Raw genomic sequence first — 18,278 nt, 5'->3', positions numbered from 1 at the left:
TAACTGTGTAAGTTTTATCTCTCTGGAAACATGCTTAGGATGAAATTCCTAATTAGCCTGATCTAAGTAAACCAGCAAGTTTAGAGCACTCAGTTCCTCTAGTTTATATTTTATTGGGCCAGATTTGGTATCACAGGCAGGAGTAGAACTCTGAGAATGTTGCACCTGTGATCATGAGAAACATAAAGTGTAGCAGATGCAAGATAATCCATGAAAAGTGGCTTTTTCAGGGAGTAGGGTGATCCCAGGAGTGACATTGGGCAGAAAAACAGGACCTGCCTGACATGTGGCTCTTCCTGGGACTCCACGTTCTGGAATTCCTATAATTCAATATTTTGACCTGGCTTCAGACTTAGAGAAGAGGGAAAAAAAACCCCTCTGCCACAGATTCGGAAGGAAGGCAGGCAATATTTTGGGGAAATTAAAGATTTTCTGTAGTTGGTTCCCCTCTAATTGTGTTGTAATTGCTCTGGGCCAACTTTAAAAAAGAGGCTGTCCCAGAGGGAGGAGGCACTGGAGAGAGGGATGATAGGAGAAAATGTATCAGAGCTGTGTAAATGAATATCCCTGAAAATTAATAAAGGAAGTAGGGGAGGATGGATGTCAGGGTCTCAAAAATGCTGCAATGGAAAAATACAATAAAAAGGGAATTATTATCTTGGGAGTGACTAAAAACAATATAAGATTCTTTAAATATATAAAGGGAAAGAGATAAAGGGCTGACAAGTGAAATAATTAGTCCACTAAGGGATTAGGGAGAAACTTAATATGAAGTGAACAGGATAAAGTGGGAAAATTAAATGAGTTTTGCACTTCTTAGTATTCATGAGGGAAATCTGAGCTGAAAGAGGATAAATAAAGGAACCCTATTCTCCAACTGCTGAATGGTTCAAGGTAAAGGGTGTCACTTGGACAAGTTAAAAATCACTAAAACCAGATAAAGCTTGTAGGAAAGGGGTTATCCCTTCAATAACTGAGAGGAACAAAGACGGAATAAGAAAGAGACTGAGGAGGTTCTTTGGAGAGAAGGAGTGTGCAGAAGAAATAGAGAAACAGTAAAGGAGGGACTCATCCAGATCCACAATTCCAGTTGTGATGGTGCACGATGGAGAGCTGCAAGGTGAAGAAGTTAAATGCACTTATTTTATCAGTGTGAGATTGATGGCCTTTAAGGAATGGATGACTTGAAGTCCTGTTTACCAAATATACTCCCCATAACAGCATAATTATTGAACAATTACCTATATTTACTTTCTAGGAGAAAACAGTAGAAAAAATTTGAGAGAAGAAACTTAAAGGCAAGAAATACCATTTTTGTTAACATCAGTCTGAACATCAGATATGTTGTTTACTAACAATGCATTCAGACTTTTGCAGCAGTTCTGGTCCTAATTACATGCAATTATTACACTGCATGCAGAAGAAATATTCTGCAAATTATCCTCTTTTGTATTGTCAGTGTTGCAGTCTAAAGCAATTGTTGTGTATTATTGATAAATAACAGAATTAAAAGAATGACAGTACCTCATTTCTGGACAAAACTCCTTATAAACAGAATAAAATGAGTATTCTGTCTAAAGAAAACTCAAAAAAATGGGGTAACACTTCTCCAGTCACCCCACAGGTTGTACTGGTACCAGTCTAGAACCTCAAGCACAGAGATAATTAATCTTCAGAAAATGATCTATAATCAACTGATTACTCTTTCAATGCCACTGAGGTCAAAAACTTGCCTTCCCCTTTAATTACTAAATTCATAATATTTATTAAGATGCACACACTTATTCGAGTGGCAGCAATTAGATAATTTACCACATAGGTGCTGCAATTTCAGTCCAAAAATTGATTGTATAAATTGTTACCTATAAACATCAGGAGCTGCCTACGTAAATCCAGGCCACTCCAGTGCTTTAAGAGAATACTCACTATACAAAAGCATCAGTGCTTTTAAAAATCAAAGGTTCTTCTTCCATTTATTCGGTACAGAGTGCTATGCTTAACTACTTTGGATGTGAAATTGGGAATAGTTAACCTCTCCAAAACTGGTTTTGAGTTCTGGGAGATGTCCAGAGAGACTGCAGGGGACCAGGAGGGACATTAATTCATAATCACAGAATCCCAGACTGGTTTGGGTTGAAAGGGTCCTGAGATTTCATCCAGTCACCCACCTGGGCAGGGACACCTTCCACTAGCCCAGGCTGCTCCAAGCCCTGTCCAACCTGGCCTTGGACACTTGCAGGGATCCAGGGGCAGCCACAGCTGCTCTGGGCACCCTGATAATGTGGCAGAAATTATATAATTATCATTACTTATGAGCCATCTGAGCAGACATATAGCAAAAGATTTGTAGATATATAAACATGTACATTCTGCTCCTTACAACAGAAACGAACCCCAGCAGCAACACCCAGAAATGGCTCAGGTTTCAGCACCTGAAATTAGATCCCACTCTCCTTAGTTCATAAAAATTGAATTTCAACTATAAAGTGGAATTTTTTCTTTTTTTTAATAATCCTTTTCCATCAGTTTGGTTGATACCTGCCTCCATTAGACTTGAGGAATCACATCAGGATAGGATCTGCTTCCTCAAGAAGTGACACCTCTAATTATTCCTTTGCTGCGTCTTATTTGGTAACAAGAAATGTATCTTCAGAAAATCCCACCTGCAAACAAAGTCTTTTTTTTCCTTTTCATCTTTCCTTTAGTATGGATTTGTCTGAATGCAGGAGAAGGAAGGTCTGAGCACTTTCCCTTGGGAATGGCTTTCAAGGAGAGCGTCAAGGTACACAGCCTCCTGCAGTGCCCTCCCAGACTGGGATCCAAACCCCCAAAATTGCAGAGCCTTACTGTAGACAGTTATTTTTGGACCACCTGCTCTTTGTCCTATTGCTGAAGTATTTGGGTAATTCAAGCGTGTGAGTCTCTGTTTCAGTGAGCACAAATTAATGACCTTTGCTCCAAATATTTTATGGATTCTTTCAGTCAATTAATTTTTATCCTTTCCATACCTGTGGACATTATGGACTGGTTCTCAGGTAATTAATTTTAATGGCACCGTGCATAAATGGCAAGTCCACCTTCCAAAAGGGGGGAATTTGGGCCTTTTTTTTTCCAGGTTTCTCTGCAGGAGCAGAAAGGATGCTCTCACACCTCAGGAGCACAGCCTGCCAGAAGATTATTAGGAATAACATATCCTACGGATTTCCTGGCTACTCCTGAGGGGTCACCCATGTCTTTGGGGAAGTAGTCACAAACAGGAAGCAAAAAGTTCCATCTATCCTGTATTTCTGCTTCTCCTGCGCACACACACACACACAGACACAGAATTCCAAGAAGAGTTCATGGAGGAATAAATTCGACTGTTTCTTATAATGAAAACAGAAATGATTCCCTTTATTAAAACGATTAACTGAACCAGTTTCTTATGAGTCGAAGGGGCTGGATTGCTGATTAAAAAAAAAGTTGAAATAAGACATTTTTAGCTGTCAGAAGGTGCTGCCAGCCTGACAGACTTCCCTCAGAGGAGGCTGTGTGAAACCTGGGTGCTGCAACACCAACATTCTCCGAGGGAGTCTGAGGTTAGTGTTGACTTGGGGTTAGATGGAGTTCATAAATAATCTTGTGAAATGTTGTGAATTAGGCCCTTCTCACTTTTATTTTTCCTTTCTTACATCACTTTTTCACTAATCTTAGCTCTGTTGCCAAGTGCCAGTTACCTCCCAGGGTCTGAGCTTCTGTCCATGTGCTGTGTGTGACAAGGCCCGTTCCTATCAGACAGCTCTGCCTTTCAGAATTACTGCAATCAAGGAGAATCCCGCTTTTACAAAGAATTGAAATGCTTTATTTAATGCCCTGATTTCTGTCCCTCCCCAAAGTGCTGGAGCAGATTCATCCAGCTCCTCCAAGCAGGAGGGAACAAATTTCTTCTGAAAGGGCCCTAGGTAGGAAGGGAGGAAACATGGTGAATTTTTCCCCTTACCAGGAAGGGAAAGAACCACAGAATCACCGAGGTTGGAAAAGACTTCCAAGGTCATGGAGTCCAACCTTCAAAGGAATCCCACAGTTTCCCACCAAACCAGATCACCAAGTGCCATGTCCACTCCTTCCTTGAACACTTCCAGGGATGGGGACTCCACCACTGTCCTGGGCAGCTGTGCCAGTGCTTGACCACTCTTTCACTGAAGACATTTTTCCAATATCCAACCTGAGCCTCCCCTGGCCCAGCCTGAGGCCGTTCCCTCTCCTCCTGTCCCTGTTCCCTGCGAGCAGAGCCCGACCCCCCCGGCTGCCCCTTCCTGTCAGGGAGTTGTGCAGAGCCACAAGGTCCCCCCTGAGCCTCCTTTGCTCCAGGCTGAGCCCCTTTCCCAGCTCCCTCAGCTGCTCCTCATGGGAATTTTTCTGTGCAAGGCTCTCAGTAATTTGGAGAGTGCTGACCACACCACAGGGTAGCACTACAGACTGATTTCCCAGTGCCTGAGGAACTTAGAACTCCTACATTAAGCCCCAAACCATTAAGCCCCTACATTAAGCCTGGCTTAGGTACAGTATTTCTTCCTGAATATTCCTTCCCAACCCCCATTAGTCAGAGGCTGCTTGTGCCCTGCAGGTTGAACCTTTATTTTCTCTTCCAAGACATGTGTTTGTTTATTTATTGAGGAAGAGGAAATGAGTCTTTGTTTAGTCTTTGCTATGATGACTCATGGATCACTGTAATTATCCAATTGATTTTTAAATCCTGCAGAGCTCTCAGCCTCGCTGATCTCTGGCAGTTTTGAAAGGAGCACTGAGTTATAATGAGCAGTGTCTTTACTTTTTAATGTAACATTTCCCAAGAATTCCACAGCAAGTGCCGATCTGCCTCTCTGCTCTGTCCTTGAGAACAAGGTTAAGTAGATAACCCACTGGTTTTAAGCACTTTTAGGAGTTTCCTGGGGGAAATGAACACCTGCTGCTGCCAAATTTATCTCCTTGGCCATGTCCTGGGAAGCTGTTCCATGTTGTCATGTTCGAGCCGTCACACAGGATTTAAGAAGCTGTGCTGGTGCACGTGCATTAATCCAGGCTTCTGATGGTTTTTCTTTCTCTTTTTGCACTTTTCTCTGCAGAAATGCTGTGAATGCTCTGCCTCTGCACAACCCTTTCTATTTATCAGGCCTGAGATGTTCACTTTAGAGTGTTTTCTAATCCATTAGAAAATGTACTGACATTCTTTCCCCACATGAATTTTAAATTCTGCCAAGAGAATGTCCACCAGTTCTGCCACAAACTTTAGTATAACTAAACTGCAAAACACTCTTTGTGCCTCCATGAAACTTTCTTGCTACCAATGAGCGTGCATTTTGCTCTTTTATATAGAAATTACATCAAGGAGATCCATACTGCCAGCAAAGACTACGCTGTAAAAAAGGACAATTTATTTCTTATTTAGAAAGACCTCTGACACTTTTTTTTCCTCCTGGAGTCAATTTTTAGTGCTGGGATTTCAATGACATCTAAACTATTTTCTGTATTTGTTTACTGATATATTTCAGTTCTGCAGAAATTAGAATACAAGAATAATCAATAATGACTAATTAGGATCAGATTCAGTCACTTCAGTGGTCTGTACAGGACCATGGCTGTGTTCACCTACTGCCTTTCTTCGATATCAATTCTAATTTTATAAATATGAGTAGAAACCTCCATTATAGTAATTTGTAATGATTACTGGAAGTTCTTCTATGGCCAAACAGATGGCAAAATCAGGGATGGGCCCCATCATCTGCATTTAACCTAAAAAAATTAATATTTTGTACAGCAATCCCTTGCAATTTCCTGTATCTTTTTTACGTAGTCATCATTCTAATAATTGAAACTTTGGGGTTCATGCAGCTGCCTGAGTTAATTTAATTTATGCATGCAAATATGCTAAGGAAGAGTTCCTGAAGGCCAACATTTGTCTGATGAGGCTTATCTTTCTTTCTTCCCTCTGCAGTCATGGAGAGGATTAATCAGGCTCATCACTCTCTTGATTGCTGGAACTTGGTTTCTTTTCTGGGTTAATCTCTGCACTGACCAGAGCTGGAGCCTTGGAAGGGAAGGTTATTTAAAGTTGCTCAAGATCCCATGTAATGTATGAATTAAAGCCTTTTCCCGTTTCCATGTTAAGTCCAAGGCCGCTAATGGAGATATTTGACTTTTAGGAATGTGTGTGCTCATCTACAAACATGCAATTGGAAATTCCTGTTCCAAATTATGTGGCAGCAGTGAATTAAATGAAGGGAGGGATGGAGAAGGTTGAAACAGCCTCATTCTGGAACACCAGATTCCAGTGAAAATAAAATAGCAGTTGGCAACAAATACACTTGTTTCATGTTAAAGCGTATGAATTTGGCTTCTCCTCCCTCTGATAAAAATCCTTTAGACTTCCCTTCATAGGAATTATAGAATTCCAGAATGTTTTGGGTTGGAAGGGACATTAAAGGCCATCCAGTGTCACCCCCTGCAGGGACACCTTCCACTATCCCAGGTTGCTCCAAACCCCATCCAACCTGGCATTGGAATGCAGGTCCCTGTCCAGAGCAAAAACATTTTGATTATTCTGGATTGTTTCATCCCAGGGAACTTTATTTTTGGATGGCGGCAAGGAAGGTGAAGCATCCTGACTATCAGAGAGTAAAGAGTTTCTGGTGTACGGAGCTGCCCCAGCTCGTTGGGCTGGACACTAAGCCAGATCCACCCTCTCCGCACAGAAAGGATTCAGGAGCTGCACGTCCACACTTCTGCATCCCAGATCTCTCAGGGAGGTGCCAGTCCTCAGAGCTGTCACAATCAAGATCAGAAAGGATTTCCCCATGCCCATTGCTCTGACATTTCAAAACATTCTTTGTGGTAAATGTGGAGGTTTTTACAAGCAGCACACACTGGGGTGTGCACATCAACCCTTGATCTCCGGGGTTTGGTCTCATTTCTTTACAGAGTTTTTAATCAAGGTCAGGGGTTTGTTTCAAAATCTCAAAGCAGCTCAGTGCTCTCATCCATTTATCTCCAAGCTGAATAAAAGAGTGGCCAATTCCACTCCCGGGCCATGACAAACTAAATTTAGATTCAGACTGCATGTCAGGAAGGAATTCCTCGCGGTGAGGGTGGCACAGGGTGCCCAGAGAAGCTGTGCAGTGCTGCCTTTAATGTCATTGCCCAAATACGAGTCTGGTGTCACTGCAGCCAAGCTGGCACTGCTGGTCACCCTGTTAGAACAAAATGTTTCTGACAGTCTCCACTAAACTTTTCGTGTCCTGACTCCATGGGGCCTGAGGGAAGCAAGAGGTCAGACCTGTTGATCTTGGAGGTTTTTCCCAATATAAATGGTTCCATGGTTGAAAAAAGATGATTATTTAATATTATTGATATTGATTTGGACTTTCCTACCCCTTCATTCATTTGTAGGGCAGCAAAACCTGTACATTTCAAACTCTGCTGTTTTCTAACAATGCAGAAAATATAAAAAGCTTTGCTTCGGGTCATCAGTCCTCTCTTAGAGAGTCATGATTACAGGTTTTAATCTAAAATATTGCACTAACAGGCCACCATTTAAAAGCCATGTCAGGCATCCAGAACAGCCCCTCTGTGCCCCTGATTTAGCTCTGTGCCTCAGGAATATGGAGCCCATCATTTTCTCCCTGGCTTCCAGGGATGGCGCTCACCCACGCCTGGAGTTTGGGAATGAGGCTGTGCATCCCTAGCCACCAGTGCAGGGATGGACACCAGAGCACTCATCCCCAGGGATGGGAGGGAAGAGGGCCCAGTTTCTGTTGGAGAAATCCCTCAATTTCATTGACTGAATAGCTTTGCCACGAGTATTTTAAATTGTCCCTAATTTAGTTTTTCCCCTTATTGATTATCTGACTTCCCAATTAATGCATCCACTGAGAAGCTCCTATGTTTAGTTTTCAATCTCTTTTCAAACGAGACCACAGAACACATATTTCAATTATAATAGACTAGCTAAGTAATTAAGGAATAATAAATGAATAAAAATCCCATCATAGCAGCCTATTTAAAATGTCTAATTAAAACTACAGCACACATATAGAATCAGGGAACCATTAAGGTTGGAAAAGGCCTGCAAGATCATTGAGTCCAACCATTAACCCGGCACTAAACCATGTCCACAAGTGCCACATCCACATCTTTTGAGCACTTCCAGGGATGGTGACTCCACCACTTCCCTGGGCAGCCCTTTCCAATGTCTGACCAACCTCTCCTATACAAGCAATCAGAAATACACACATTAAGCATTTGCCAGCCCTGCATTTTCAGTTCCTTCAGGAAATTCAGGGTGAAAAGGGAATGCTGAGTTATTGTTTATCAGTGCAAATGCCCCAGCTGACTGAGAAAACTCACAGTTAGTGGTGTCCATTTCTCCAGAGCTTTTAAGAATAGGAAAAGGCAACCCCTGAATTGTGTCACTGTTTTTATTTGACCTGGGAGCCAGAGGGACATCTCTGTGTCAGCAAAACACAAGGCCTTGGAGACTACCAAATATCCAAGATTTCCAATTATTTCAGTGTTCAGAAGGCTCATTTTTCCAATAGGGCCCACAAAGGGAAAATCATTTCTCCAGTAAATGTTTATTAGGTGAAGAGGGTAAAGTAAATCCTATCTCAGCAGCATAGGCTGAAAATCTCAAATAAGAAGATAAAAAACCATCCTCTTCCCCATTCCTAGGCCCTTCCTGAGTTGTATCCCTGCAATTAGAATGATGGTGATAATGGTAATGCTTAAACTGAAAGATCTTAATCAGAATTATTTACACAGTACAGGCAGCTATAACTAATATGGTGCCTTATTTATTGAAGCAATGACATCAAAGCTAGAAGAACAGTTATTAGGTAGAGATTGATGTCACTCCCCCATCCCAGTGACCAAATCTCTTTCCTCACCCTCAAGGAGTGACCTTGAGGATGTCCCCACTCCAGGGAGGAATCTCCACACACTCCCAGAAGGGGGTGTTAGAAGATCTTCCCATTAAAAAGTGGGGCTGGGCTTTGACGGCATAAAGTGACTGATGTCAGATGTCCCCAGGCTGGGTCAGATCAGTTGTCAGCCCTGTCACCTGTTGGTTCCTCTGTCAGGATCTCAGGAACATTTCTCCTCAGAGTGTTTAACTTTGGGATGGATGAGTCAGGCTGGTCTCAGCATCCTTCCACCCCAAAGTGATCCCCATCTCCATCCCTTGGCAAACAGGGAATTGTCTGAGCTCTGTTTACCCCATTTAGGCAGAGTTCACAAGAGGAAATTTCTGTAGAGATAAGCTCAGTGTTTTAAGGAGAGAGTCCTCCTGGAAGTGCAGTCACATGCAGTCATCCACCAACACTCTCCTGCCATGGTAAAGATCTATAAAAGCTGAAGCAAATGTTGATTTACAGACTAAAAATTCTCCCACCTAAAAGCCTGTGTCTTTCCGTTACAAAAAAAGGGAATTGAGGATGTTCTTACATGGATTTTTTAACTTCAGAGTCACTCCTGATTTTTTTGTTTGTTCCCTTTCCTGGGAATTTTTGCACACGTAGCAGTTTTTCAAATGGAAGGTGGAGGGGGAACCTTGATCAGATGCTTCTTCGAAAGACTTTTCACAGCAATTCATCTGTCAAGTGTGGAAGACAGGTGAGTGAGGAAATTGCTTATATTTTATGAAAGGTTTCTTATTTTAAAGGAGAAAAAGGCAGTTATGAGTCACCTCCAGTGCAGACAATTATCTTTCATGGAGACTGGGCAGCAGTTTTGCAACCTTTCCCATCATGTGTGTCCCTAAAATGTTCCCAGAGACTCCAGCTGGGTCAAATTAAGCACACTGAGCTTCATAAAAATTTGAAGCTCATATGTCAATAACCTTTTGTGTCCTCTGACTCCAAACTTTTTCTATTGGCAGGCTATAATCTGAAGCCTGCCTGGCTGCATAGCAATTGTATTATCTGGTTGAATTTCCTGGCCACACTGGAATGAAGTAATTTGCACCTGAGTGGGGACATCCCCACCAACTGCCCAGGTAATTCCATCTGCAGTCTCAGCAGAAGGGCTGAAGAGACAAAAAGACTGTGCCAAGAGCTGTTTCCTGTGTCTGGAGAGGACCACAGTGGTGCTGCAGGCAGGAGCTGTCCATATCACCAATGTCTGGTCCGTGCCTTTTCTGTTCCATAGCTGGAAATTCATTTTTTTTTTTTTCCTTTTGTGCACCTTCCACCCAGTATCAGAAAAAAGCACTTGGATGCTGCGTCTCCATTTAAGGCTTTGATGTTTGTTTAGAAGCTTGAAAGAGGGAGGAAAAACAGAAAAACAAAAGACCTTATAAATCTTTAGAAATCCCTAAGTTTTGGGCTCTTTTCTTTTGCTACAAAGAAGAACATCTATAATGTAACAGTTAAAAAATGCCTTTAAAGCTTTATGCTTTTGCCTAAGTTGAATAAAACAAAGCCACAGAATATCTTTAAAAGGCTCTAAAGAAGGAAGCAGTCTTGTGTCACTCCGTGATAAACTATCTACTTAAAAGCTTAAAAGGAAATAGCCTGAAACCCGTGGAAGCACTTCGGTGTGAAAAAAGGGGGCTGAATGTTCAGAATTAGTCTCACATTGTGAGCAAACTCTCCGGGAGCTCACTGTGGTCCACCCTTCATGTGAAACCAAGGGTCTCCCGAAAAGAAAAGGTGTGAGGTTTTTTTTACTTTAGGTGAACAGTTTATTATGGGTTGGTAAAAAAGGTTTGCCCTTAAGCCCTGTATGCACAAGTAGGACTGCATGAAATACAAGCCAAAATGGCTAATTGGAAAGAAAATGCAGATGTTTTATTCAGTTGTAAATGCTGGCCCTGCTGCCTGGAGGAGCCACTGACAGGATTTCATTCTTTTGTGACTACAAAGCAGAGGTGGAGAGAGCAGGCACTGACAGGGGTCGGGAAATAAAGGAGAGGCTGTGCACAAAATGTATTCCAGTGCCAATTCCAACATTTCACCATCTCAAGCTGGAATTTGCATGACAATGGAGAGCAAGAAACCTTTCAGCAGCAGAGAAATAAGTGCTCCCTCCAAAACCCCTGCCTGCCCACACACAGACTTTGCTGTGCTTGATGAGACACATTTCTCCAGTCTGATCCCACTTCATGGCTCATTATGGCTCTCTGTAACCTGCTCATATCTTCTTTTGAGGCTAGAAAACAAAGCAGGGCAGCTTTAATATCACAAGATGGGTTGGGTTGGAAGGGATCTTAGAGGTCACCTCATTCCACCCCCTTCCATGGGCAGGGACACCTTCCTCTATCCCAAGATGCTCCAAGCCCCACCCAACCAGGCCTTGAACAATTCCAGGGATGATCTTGGAGGTCTTTTCCAACCTCAGTGGTTTTATGATTCTGATTTGTTCAAAACTGCTGATGGATTAAGTTTTAGCCAGCAGATTCCCTGACAGATCGAATCCCACCAGCCCTGCACAGCTGGCACAAAGCCATTAAAGAGCAAAAACCCGACACAAACTCTCTGTTGGATGATATGGCTCATTTAACACAAAGGCACTTCGATCCCAATCTATATTTGTATGCAGGGAGATTTGGAAGTGCAACAGATTCCATATTAATCATGGAACTCCCGCTTGTCTTCCTGCATAAAAAACAAACAAACACCAAAACACCCAACAAAGGGACTAAACAGAATCCTCTCATGTCCTACAAGACAAATGACACGCTGCCTCTACCTGGTGCTGGCTGGCAGCTCCTTGGGCACCTCGGGAGCACGTTCCCAAACAACAGCAGCTGGGCCGGGCTTGTTGGGATCCCATTCCCGAACAACAGCAGCCGTGCGGGGCTGCCCAGTGCTGGGTTGCCCCAGTTGCAGAATGTGATTGATGCCCACTCAACTTGGTGGAAGCAACTTACTCACTAATTAGTTCCTCCTTTCAGCACATTTAGCCCAGACTGGCAGGACGAGCTTCCTGGGAATAAGTTCCAACGGATTGTCTACAATTATTCATCACTCAGCATGGATGGAAGGAGCTTTTCTTTCTGGCAGTGCCCTCCCACCTAAGGCTGGATGCTGAGTCTTCTTCAATTTCTCTTTGCTGAGACACTCACAATTAATATATTGTTATTTGTGTTTTCCATGCATTATTTATTAAATCACAGATAAAGCTGAGGCTCCACAAGCATGTCAGGGGAACTTATTTTGCCAAGGGTTGCATGGAATCCCAGAACGGTTTGGGTTGGAAGAGACATTAAAATTAATTTCATTCCACTCCATGCCACGGGCAGGGACACCTTCTAATATCCCAAGTTGCTCCAAGTCCCATCCAACCTGGCCTAGGACACTTCCAGGGATAAGACAGCCACCATCTTCCCAGGCAAAGCAAAAATAAATGGAAGAGTCATTTGTCTCTGCCACATCCCAGTCTCCAGACTGGAAGGATCAGATCAGACTGACACAGTCATCTGTCATGTGAATGCACCCATGCTGAAAAACATAACCTCAGCTGATGATAATGAGACAGAAAATCAGAAGGATTAGCACATGTGGGCTGCTCCAGGAGTGCAAGGTGAGCAGAGTTGGTTCAAAGCCAAAAAATTACAGGAGTGATTTTGATAAAAGACCAGTTGTGGCACAAAGTTGGAATGAGACAACAGAACAGATGAGGAGTCAGAACTTTCCTGCACAAAATGGGAGATGGTGAGCACACCCTGATGGGACAGGTACAGGGGACTCCCTTGTGCAAGGGACATGGAAGGAGGAGCACAGACAGACAAAATTGTCCATTGTAAACAACAAACCAAAATTAGAATTTTTCAATTCTGTCATTTCAAAATATATGCCTAGTTCTTCATTATTAACTTCTGTCCAATTGTTTAATTACCTCTTAATTGTCAGAAGGCATGCCTTGGTTGGCAGTCAGAATTAAACATGGGTTTGGCACTTTCAGAGTGCAAGGTTATATATGAAGTACCAATAAAGCCCTGAAAGACAGCTAAATAATATTAATTATGTCTTTCTTAAAAGAGAACAACTGAACACATTTTTTTCTTGTTTTGGTGGTTTTACCATCTGAGTATTTTGACTCTTATTTTCAGAGGAGCATGAATACAAAATTAGCATCTGCTTTCAGAGCTGCCTTAGGTTTATTGAAAATGCTCATTTATTCAAACCTGGTGACAAGTGGTGATGACTAAATTAATAGGCAACTTGGCAAGGGGGATATTTGATAAACTGCTTGGAGAAGTGTTAAATACCTTTCTCCAGCTATGGAGGAAACTTTAACTGAATACATATCTTAAAAAAAAAGTGATTAAATAGAAGAGTATCTAAAGCTTTTGCACGTAATGATTGAACACAGGAATTTTCTGAGGGAACAATGGCCTCATATATGCTGTCATTAGTAAAACATGGTATATAAAATAAAAATACTGGTCCACTAATAACAACCCTTTAGGAAAAATTTATGAACCATGAGTGATTTTAACAATAAAGTAACTGTTTAGCCTGAAAGATTTAGAAGGAAATACTTGTAAAGCAATAACAGTTTCCTACCTTTCCTGTCAAACTTAATAACTCTATCAGATACTAATTATTCTAAAATAGTTGTAAATAAAACCATTAGAATTTTATTTAATAGAACTAGAATGTCTTTGCATAAATCAGTTTATTTCCCCAGGTAAAGTGTCCTGATGTTTTTAAGTGGAGTTCATTCCTTCAGCTTCAAGATAATGAAAGGCTAAAATTCAAAAGAAAAGCCAGGTATGAATGAAGCATAAAAATGTGTGTTAAATGTTCATGTGGGGAAATTATTTTGTTTGGTATCAGGATGTGATATTATTAAGGGACAGGATTTGATGCTATTGGGAAAAATTTCCTCACAGAAAGGCTGATCAGGCACTGAGACAGGCAGCAGTGGAGTCCCCATCCCTGGAAGTGTCCAAAAAACAACTGGATGTGGAACTCCATGATTTGGTTTAGTGACATGGTGGGATTCAGTGGAAGGTTGGACTTGATGATCCTGGAGGTCTTTTCCAACCTTAATGATTCCATGATTCTATGGAAAGGTCGTATTGGAGTTTATACAGAATTTTCTAAAGAAAACCAACAAAACCCAACCAAATAAACAAAATCCCAACCACCACCACCATCCCCTCCCACCCCTTTAAAAAAAAAAAGACACGAAATTTTGCATTTTAATTTTGAGGCAGAACCTGTTGGGTTTCAGAGGGGACTTTCTCCAGGCCAGGACAGAGGCTGATTTCTGCCCTCGATCTCAGCTTGAGGGCAGAGACCTGAGGAATCTGCCCAGGGAAGGTGGAAAACCCTGCACATGTTGGACGTCACAAACCATGGCTTCCAAAGGATCCATCCCAGAAAATACTGAAAGGTTCCAAAGAAACTGGAAAAAATAAATCTCGCTTTCAGTCTTCACAAGACCAAAATCACTTTTCAAAATAAATTTTCAGCTCTTCAGTTTGTCTAATCTGCTCAAGACATCACAGCTCTTCTTTCCTTCCCACACTTCTGATGAGGATACATCCCAGCTGGATCTATGGTAGATGGAAAAAGGGAGTAAGAGCAAATCCAACACGGCAAAAAGTGAAGAGGAGAATTAATTTGCCATAGTTCTCCACCAGAAGAGGTTTGGAATTGTGAGCACTCAAATATTTTTGAAGGTGGTGATAAGGCCCTGGCATAGGGTGCCCAGAGAAGCTGTGGCTGCCCCATCCCTGGGAGTGTCCAAGGCCAGGCTGGACAGAGCTTGGAACAACCTGGGCTAGTGGAAGGTGTCCCTGCCCACGGCAGGGGATGGCACTGGATGATCTCTACATTCCTTTCCAACCCAAACCATTCCGAAATTCTATGATTCCATGATTTTTACAGCGTGTTCAGATGATCAGTTCACTACCAGTACTTTTACAGCTGTAAACCCAGGATTTTCCAAGGCTCACAACTGCTCCTGTGGTTTCCTATACTAAATGCCTTAAATCTGCAGCAGAAAATGAACCTTTTAGGCAGTGAAGGAAAAGATTAGAACCTGTCCCAGTTTTGGGCAGACATGCATATCATTTACCCTATTTTGCTGTGTTAGTCCATTAAAGTTTATGACCCTCCAAGTTTTATTTTTTTCAGAGCCCCAGTTAAAGGGCTGGGATGTTCTGGTGGTTTGATCCAGAAAATAGACAGACTTTGCTGCTGACAGCTAGCAAATGATCCACCAGATGCTTGGATCTGCAGCTCCGGAGCCCAGCCAGGGGCTTAATGTGAAGAATTAAAATCTCTCTCCTTCAGCAGCACCGAAACGCCTCATTAGTGCTGTAAAGGAAGAACTGAGGGTGCAGCACTGCTGTAAATAGGATTCTACGTCTCTCGCTAGCACAAGTCATTAATAGCCTTGGGAAGGAAGGAATTTCCAGGCTGATGGATACGGGCTTTATGTCCACACGACTTGGGCATGTGGGTTGTTTGGCAGTGTTCTCTCTGCTCTTCATCTGGCCTCATGTACTTCTCAACTCCCTACCTAAGCCAAAAAAAAACCACCTTTGAAAAGTTCATCGATTCCTGGCTTAAAAAAATAACAAGGCTCTCGAAGAGAACAAAATCAGCAGTTCCCATGGTTATATTTTGCTTCACTTACCTACGCAACACTTCTGTTCTGGTGGTATTTGTCCCCAAATGGCACAACTTTTCAGATTTCCTCCCCCAAACCTTAGGCTAAAATTGCCTTGACAAATACTTAGCTCAAATTTCAGGAAGACTATTATCTTTTGAAAAGAAAGTCTTAATTCTCAGTGAAATTGCCATCTTTGGGTCCCTAACAGAGCCATTTCTCCCTTTCAGAGAGAACCGTGGTGGATCACAGAACATCCTGAGCTGGAAGGGACCCCCAAGGATCACCAGCTCCATGGAGTGCTTGACTTTAATACCAATGCTTCCACATTTTTTAATATCCTCCATCAGGGCACTCCTTTCCAAGGACAATTACAACAATAATTTCTACTTGCTTATTTAATTGGAGGTAATAACTTTTAATATATCCTAGCTGAAAAGTAGTATTCTGAGTTTATTTGCCAGAGCACTGTTTAAGTCCTCCCCAAGTGTGTATTTTTATGCATGATATGTACTTCTCATCTACAAAAAGGTGTAGCTACTACAACTTAGATCATTATATAAGATGATGTTGCCTATGCTAAAGAAAGACCTTGTTTTTCCAAGTTTTCTCCTTCAAAGCTGTCTGAAAGGAATAAAAAAATCCCAAAGATGTATTTAAAATCTTCTCACATCAGATTTTTCACTTCACTGTGAATTTGAGCGCAATGTGGAATGAGAAAGTAAACAATGTGGTTTTTATCTCCAAGCATTGAGCTCCAATTAAACATCATAAATTAAGCCTGTTGCACTCAAAGCTGACTAAATCAGGAAGAAAATGGATACAGTTGTGGAAGTCTTAAATAAGAAGTTTATATTATGCCACCAAGATCCTTTTCTGTGGGAGGAATTGTCTCAGCCTTGTGAATCTAAAGTGTAACGTGGACTTTCGTTGTTAATTATTACAATCCACAGATATTTGGGATGTTGCTTTGTTTATGAAGTCTCTTATTAGGCAAAAGATTAACGAAGATGTGACCCACTGCAAGCTCCTTGGGAAAATCTCAGTTTAAGCACTTTAAGTTTGATAATCTGATTTCCTATATCAACAGAAAAATTTCAGGAATGTGTCCATCAGCTGTTCTATGGGCTGAGTGCCAATAAAAAATCAAATCCCAGGAGAAAAGGCTTCAATCAGCAAATGCACATGTCCTGTGCTGAATTATGATATTCCAGTGGCTTTTCAGTTTCATTCATTCCCATTCAAATTTGAAGTATTAATATTAATTCCGGTCTTACCTAAAGTCAGGGGGAGCTTGGCCAGGCTAACAGTGGAGCTGAGATAATGAAGGATCTTGGGATTTGACCTGTACTGCAAGATTCCATGGATCTCTGAAAGGACAAATCCCCTACTCAGCTCTTTCTGAGCCAGGATTATGAGGTTTGGCCCATGTTAATGTCAAAGCCCAAGTTTGAGTCTGGAGAAATCCAGGAAGATGAAAGCAGAGACTGAAGTGTTTTCCACCGGACTTCAGTGAACCTGGGACAGTGAGATAAGATCTCATTTTATGTGTATTCACATATTATTGCCTTCCCAGATCTAACAGAACACCTGACTATAGGAAAACTTCAGGCTTTTTATTCCTAAAGGCATTTTTTTTTTTTCTATTTTATCAACCTCATTACCATGGAAAGTCAGTGAATATAAAGCCATCTTTCATGTGGCAGAAAGACAAAAACTGCTTAATTTTTTATATTTATCAGCAAATATTGAAACCTGCATATCAGGGATTATTATTACCAATTTATATCACTGTAAATTTGTTGACCGAGAAGCACCTCCACCAGCTTTCAACAGGGCAATGAGTAGAGAGTGGGACATGGACATCTTCTGATTTATTTTTCTTTCATATTCAACTATTCCATGCATGATTTGCATCACCATTTCCAAGGCTATCAGAAGATAAAACAAACAAGAAAAGTCAGCTGCAAGAGCTGATAATCTATATGCAGTACAATCAAAGCCCCTTTGTATGAAGGCCTCTCCAGAAAGCCTGAATTCCAAGAAGATTGCTTGAAAGGCAGGGAAGTAAAACAACTGCTGTGCAAGGCAGCTGAAGAGGAACCTGCTGGAGCAGTGACTGAGAGAAGCAAAACAGCCCCACAGACCAGATGAAGACAGAGTTAAATAAACCACTCACACAGCCTCATGCTGGACCTGCAAGGCTCTGCCTGGAAGGTGCAGCTGAACTAAACCCAGAGGTAGATCCGGCTCCGTCTCTGCCAATAACCAGTGGTAGATGGGTTGGAATGTCAGAACTAATTAAGTGGATAGTGATTCTTCCCTCTGATAATTTCATTACTCCACGTGCAGTGTTCCACTCATTGTAGGTTTAGGACTTCCTGCATCAGTTCTGCTTTTCCGTGTTTTAATTCTGTCACTTTGTCCTGTTTCTCTTTCAAAGAAAGACTCTTTCAGTCTAAAACTTCATTAAATCCGGTGTGAAGATTCACCTCTTTTGCTTTATTTCAAAGCTGCTATTTTCTAGTTTCTTCTGAAGTCCCCTAGATCTGGTGAGAGATGACCCGGAGAGCTGCTCCCAATGGATCCTGGACTCCGGGAGTGATGGATCTGCTGGGACAGCCCTGGGAGGGACCTGGGCAAGGTGATTGTTCCGTGGGAGTCCTGGTTTTGGAGCC

At 41.9% G+C, this 18,278-nt stretch overlaps 1 long non-coding RNA gene across 1 annotated transcript; it reads left to right on the top strand.

Annotated features, from left to right (window-relative positions):
* The first annotated feature begins 9,342 nt into the window (after positions 1 to 9,342).
* Positions 9,343 to 17,893, top strand: LOC116448193. The gene is made up of 3 exons (XR_004241839.1): positions 9,343 to 9,645; positions 9,911 to 10,027; positions 15,831 to 17,893. It is a non-coding gene; the product is annotated as an uncharacterized LOC116448193 (long non-coding RNA).
* Positions 17,894 to 18,278: the final 385 nt, after the last annotated feature.

Source organism: Corvus moneduloides, chromosome 9 (genome assembly GCF_009650955.1).
Source record: "Corvus moneduloides isolate bCorMon1 chromosome 9, bCorMon1.pri, whole genome shotgun sequence".
Lineage (NCBI taxonomy): Eukaryota > Metazoa > Chordata > Aves > Passeriformes > Corvidae > Corvus > Corvus moneduloides.
The sequence above is the reverse complement of the archived record's forward strand: the minus strand, read 5'-3'. Positions and strand labels throughout refer to the sequence as shown.